Source organism: Musca domestica, unplaced genomic scaffold, assembly GCF_030504385.1.
Source record: "Musca domestica strain aabys unplaced genomic scaffold, Musca_domestica.polishedcontigs.V.1.1 24, whole genome shotgun sequence".
Taxonomy (NCBI): domain Eukaryota; kingdom Metazoa; phylum Arthropoda; class Insecta; order Diptera; family Muscidae; genus Musca; species Musca domestica.
In genome coordinates, this window is record NW_026712272.1 from 5,755,319 (window position 1) to 5,761,678 (window position 6,360).

Sequence of the window (6,360 nt, forward strand, 5' to 3'; positions counted from 1 at the left end):
GAGCAAGGAGAGCTAAACAATTTACATTGCCGCTTGAAGTTTTGCAAATACCCACAACAACGACAACAATAATAATAACTGGCGAGTAAACTCTGGGTGTTGTAAGTCCACATGTATGTGTGTGTGTATGTGTGAGAGTCTGTGTATTACTCTATCTTTCTCTAACGCATCATAACACGAGAGAAGGCCGACCTCAAACTCGAACTCATTTACATGTTGTTCGTGTTGGGTGTTTATTTTTAGAAAAGCCTCCCAGCCAACAACAAACATTTCAACTTTTCTGCCACGCTTCGTTGTTGGTTAAGGTTGGCCGGTTCGTTTCCCCAAAACTCTGATTAGAATTCGCATATACATTTTCATTTAATTTTTATTTCATATTTTTTTCGGGGGAATTATCAACTCAATTTAAATTTTTAATTGAATCAAAGAGAGACTCCCAAACACATACACACATGCGGATGTAAAACTGCAGGGCACACACTCACACATTTGCACTTTTGTTTCCTGTATTAATTGATGATCCCCGAAGTAGTTGATGACAGCGTGCATGGGAAATTGATTTGTTAGCAAGTTGTCCATGAATACGAAAATTTTCCATTTCATAATAGATTTATAAAACGGGAGGAACTTTTCGGGGATCTGTGTGTCAAATGGATTGAAAGAATCATTAATTTTTCGTTCTTTTACTCGAATGGATCAATTTAAATTCTAGAGTTGAAGGATAAATCTGCAAATTGTGGGAGGAGTATGTAAACAAAATTTACAGTTTCATTATGGCGCCCAACGGATTTTCACAGATGTTTGTTAAAATTCTCTTGGGAAAAAGAAAAACTGCTTTGGGAGGTGGATGTGTGACTGACTGATATAGACAAAGCCCAGATGAAATTAACAAAATCCGAGCCTTAAAATTATAGTCTTGGCGCTGAGTTTGTGGAAATTTGACCTCAGGGGTAAGCGCAAACCAGATCAATTCTTTCCAACAGAGCTGTATGAAGTAGAAGTATTTGAAGAGCATTAAGAATTCCTTCAAGTAGTAATTTAGAGGTCTTCTGTATCGAAAAGAACTCTTCAAGTTCCTCTCCTTCTCTATATTTTTTGGAGCTTTGCACAGCTTTTGGAAGCCGTATATACCCGTAACACTTTTTAGAGATTGTCCATGATCAAAAGAACTTATTGAAAGGTTTCTGTAGCCAAAAGAGCTTTTAGAGGTCGTCGAAGCCCAAAAAGGCTTTTAAAAGGCAACTATGGTCAGAGGACCTCTCCGAAACCTCTTCTATTGCAAAAGGTCTTTAAACAGAGGCCTGCTGCTTAAAGAGCTTTCAGACGTTTTCTTTACCTAATACCTAACCACACGATTTTGTTTAGAGGTCTTCCGTATCGAAAGGCTTAACTCTAGTTCAGTAAAAACTCTTCCATTTTTTCCAGTGGTATGTATTTTTACCCTGATACCCGGATACTATTTTTTCTTGGGAGACGAAACCGGACGCCAGAAAAAATTTAAAAAAAAATCGAAAAAATTGTAAAGTATTTACTAAACTTGAGTTGTTCCTATCGAAAATATTATTTTAAGTTTCTCTCCTTTGAGAGGTCTTTGGAGCTTTCCACAGCTTTTGGAGGTCGTATAAACACATGATCAAAAATACATTTCCGTAGCGAACAAAAACATTTAAAGATCGTCTAAGCCTAAAAGGGCTTTTTAAAGGCCAACTTTATTCAGAAGACCTCTTTCAAATCTCTGCGACAAAGGCCTTTAAACGGTGGTTTGCAGCTCTAAAAGACCCTTCAGACGATTTCTTTGGCTAATATATACCTACGCCATTTCACTTAGAGGTCTTCTATATCGAAAATAACTTTTCAAGGTCGTCAATATATTTGAGAGGTCATCTCTATATATTTTGGAGCTTTACACAGCTTTCAAAGGTTGTATACACCCATAACACTTTTTAGAGGTCGTCCATGATCAAAAAGCCTTTTCTGTAACCAAAAGAGCTTTTAAAGATCGTCTAAGCATAAAAAGGCCAACTATTGTCAGAGGACCTCTCCGAAACCTCTTCTGTTGCAAAAGGCCTTTAAACGGTGGCATGTAGCTCAAATTACTACTAGATCTTACACGACGTCAAGAGTTTAAGTCTTACCTAACCCCAGAAATTTATATATACAGGGTGAGATGAAAAAACTGCAACGAACTTCGCACTCAGCAAGCGCCACCCAAGAATGGTTACAAAATGAGGTTCCTTGCTTCATTTCCAGCGCACAATGGCCACCGAAATCTCCGGATACCAATCTGTTGGACTATTGTGCCTGGAGTATTTTGGAAAGCAAGGTTGGCACTAAAAAATACCAAAGTGTCGATCACCTCAAGCAAGCGCTTCGTCGGGAATGGGACAAAATACCGCATAGCACCCGTTTAAAGGAAGTTTTTATCCATATTTTAAAAAAAAGTACCAGAAACATCCCTTTTTGACTCGTTTGAGTGTTAACATTTTTAATCAAAATATTCCTCGTATTTTTATCTGCGATACTGCTGAAGGCACTATATACCTAAAATGCACGGATTCCAAGGAATCTTAATTCGAAAATATTCAAAAGGGAAAATAAGGGGGAATCCGCTTTCTCTATTTTGATTCCTTTTCGATGTAAATTTTTGAAACGCCGATACACGTGTCTTTTTTAGCTCTACTTTCATAACTTGCTGGATTTTCCCCGTAGATCTTTTTTTTGGACAGTGTAATTTACACCTCGTTTTTTTCCTCTATTTATTTTCATTTTTTTATCTCTACTTCTTAAAATATTATCTAAACCCCTTTGAAAAACACTAAAAATAATAAATATGAAAATATTTTCTCAATTGTCGATGGACCTACGTAAACACATATTTTTTATATCATTCCAAGCGATATGTTGTTTTTGCTTGCCCACAAGTGGTACTCACAATAATAATAATTCACTTTTTTAATATATTTTTATTATTACATAAATTGTTTTTATACATTTTTTATAATTTTTTCCCATTTAAACCCATGTTGTTTTTCTATTTCTTCTCCTTTCCTACAACGGCAAACACCATTTGTGATGACACTCTTTAACTTGATTAGTGTTCATCTCAGAGTATGTGTTATGTGTGTGTTTCAACCTGTGTCCGGGACTTAAAGAGAAGAGCATAAATGTGTGTGCCTGTATGTGAGATTAATCAAAAAAAAATAGCGGGTAAATGGTCAAACTGATAAGAGAGAGAGAAAAAGAGCAATACACACACACAAACAAATCATTGCTCAGTGGGCAAGGATGAGTGAGGTTTGACAAAGCAACGGTTATTTGATTTGATTTTTTGTTTTGTTTGTTGTTTTTGTTGTTTCATAACGGATTTGGCATTTAATTTTAAATGGCTGTTACTTTATATTAATTTAATATTCACATAAATTAATTGATTTCTTATTAGAATTATTTGATCATCACAAATGATTAGAGATGGACAGGGGAGAGGTAGAGAGCAAAATGGGAGAGTAGCAGTATGTACTTTTCTTTCGTTATTTTGTTTGTATGTTTAAAAAAAGAGCTCGTTTACCTTTAAAGTGGCGGTTATTCTTATTGTTGTTGCTACTGCTGCTGCTTTCTTTTACTTCATTAGAAGGAAGAATAAGAAGACCGTCGTCGACAGTGAAATGTGGGTGAGTTGTGTTCAATGGAGAATAAAGGTAAGCGCACAATGATGGTTGTTAACGTTGACGTCGCCGCTGCTGTTACCGTCGATGCCGAGATAAGGTGGTTTGCGTGTTTAATTACAATTCGTTATAATTTGTGGCTGTTAAATATGTGACTGCAGTCGTAACCCTATTTAGACATTTCATTGGTAATTAATTCGTTAGCATATTTATTTTCATTAATTCATTACTTCTTTATTTGTTTACGTTTTTTTACTGGGTTTTTCTTATTTTAATAAATAAAACGGTGTTAAAACTTGTTTGAAATATGGCCAGATGAAAGCTTTTTGCGTGGCATTTTGCTGCTACGTTACAAACGGAATTTACTTCATCTCTGGGGAATTCAAGACTTACGATTTATTTCGGAACGGGGACCTTCACAAGTTATGGCCACTGATATACCAGCACATTTAATTTAATTTCGATACACAAAATTATTTTTCTTTTGTTTTGTAAAAACATTTTATTTTTTTTTTAAATTTTCTTCTTTTTCTCAATTTTTTTCTTTTCTCTTTTTATTTACAAAAAATATTTTGTTGGCATTTTTCTTTGGGTTTTAGTTTTGAATTTATTTTTAAAATTCACACTTTCACAGTAATATTTCACTTGAATTTCCATCATCCGTTGCTGGTGGCAGCAGGCCCAATCATAACTTAGTGCTTGGTGCGAGCAAAACGAAACGTAACGAAAACGGGAAAAAAATCTGCGCACGTTATGTGTATCTTTTCCTACTTTTTTGCTTTCTTTGCTTTCGCCTTTACATTTTTGCTTCACTTTCCAACTTTCAAGTTATCCTATCCTGGATTTCTTTGCCTCCATGTTTTTTTTTTCTTGTTGTTTTTGTTGTTCCTCCTAATGGTTTCTTATACTACTGCCATTATCATTACCAAATATCTTCAGTAGCAGCAGCATCAGCATCCCATCATCAGCTGCTAGCAACAATATCCAATTTTTTTTCCTTTTTTCTACTTTTCCGTTTTCTATCCTAGCCAAATTTTTCCAAAAAAAAGCCTAGCATAAAAATAACTGAAATTCCGAATTCCGTAAATCGCGAGTTAACCGTTTGTTTTCAATTTTATTTTGTTTCCCATACACACAACAGTTAACATTCGCGTTTTGTCTACAACTGAATTGTGTTAGCAGTGAATTCCTTTTGAAAAGCTCTCCCAGAGCTCCCTGTTTTTGTAGTAGTGGTTGCTGTTGTTTTTATTTCTTGTGGAAAGGCTTTCTTTCATCTCTGTGTGTGTGACGTTGTGATATTTTGTTTTTATTCCTTCTTTACTTGTGTGTATGGGTATTTTTTTTATTATTGCTGCCTCCCAAAAACCGAAATCCCAGCCAATACATACACACACACACACGAATGTACACCACCTTCCGCAAAATTCCGTTATTGTTGTTATTTGTTTTTCTTTTGGGATGAGTGGTCGTGAGAGCGAACAGTAAAGTGAGTAACTGAGACAATGCCGTTACAGTAGTGGGTTATTTCAAATGGAAATAAATTCTTATTGGAGACATAAATGGGAGCCCTAGAGGGCAAATGTAAGCGGGGAAAATGACCTAGGGGTCCTATAAAACTGAAAAACGACATATTTTGAAATCTTCTATGTTTAACATATGATTTTTACTGCTAGTATAGCTATTAGAAGACCAAGAGGACTTCTATAGCCAATAAAAAAGAAATGGAGATCTTCTTTAGCCTAGAGAAAACTTGGAAATTATCTCATTCGAAAATTTTTGCGAATATAAGGGTTTCACAGAACTGTTATACAACATGCTGCTAACTAAAGTTATTTTTATTAAAAAAAAACGATATTTATGGAATTTTTGTTTGTAACAGTTTTACAAAACTGTTATGCTGCAATGTTTGCATAAATAATAAAGAAATTTTCGTTTCTTTTAAGAAAAATGTAAAATGCTGGTTACGAACAATTGTAGGTATAACAGTTTTTAGAACTGTTATACTATTTTAAATTAAAAAAAAAATAAAGTTTTTACTTAAAAAAATATATGTTTATCCTGTAAGAGTTCTGTATAGTCTTTTATTAAAAATAATGAAGCGCATGATTTAGAAAACTGTTAAATTACATCTTTTTGTATAAACAAAATTAATTTTCAATTGTGCTCATTTTTTCTTTTCTCCATAATTTTTCTTTGTATAACAGTATTTAAAAACTGTTATACTACAATTTTTACATAAATAATAATGAGATATTCGCTTGGTTAAGAATATGACATTTTCGCAATATTTCGAAAGTATAACTGTTATACTATTTTTTACAAAAAACGGCTTTTATTTTTTGCTTGAATGTTTATGTTTAGTTTTATAACAATTTTCACAGCTGATTTACTACAATTTACGCATTTATTGCAATTATAACAGTTTAACAAAACTGCAATACTAAAAGTTTTGTGCAACAACTAAAAATATATTCATTTGCTTTTGAAAATACATTTATATTTATGCAATTATTGTTAGTATACCAGTACTAAAAACTGTTATACTAAAATTTTTATATTAAAATTAAAATATAAAAAACTGTTATACTACATTTCTGTGTATTTTTTTCTATAATTTTTATTTGTTTAAAAAAAAGTTGTGATACTGATGCAATTTTTGTTAGTATAACAGTTGTAACAAATTGTTATACGGTTTTTT

At 33.3% G+C, this 6,360-nt stretch overlaps 1 protein-coding gene across 2 annotated transcripts in view; it reads right to left on the minus strand.

Moving 5' to 3' along the window:
* The window catches only part of LOC101890997 (Kv channel-interacting protein 1), an 87,067-nt gene extending 82,212 nt beyond the window's left edge, over positions 1-4,855 (minus strand). Inside the window, exon 1 of one of the 2 annotated variants that reach the window (XM_059123368.1) lies at positions 4,056-4,855. The gene's annotated coding sequence lies outside the window, so the exon portion shown is untranslated. Of the gene's footprint in view, positions 1-3,565 lie in introns of both variants that reach the window. The other variant, XM_005180358.4, reaches the window with a different exon arrangement.
* Between the last annotated feature and the right edge of the window lie 1,505 nt (positions 4,856-6,360).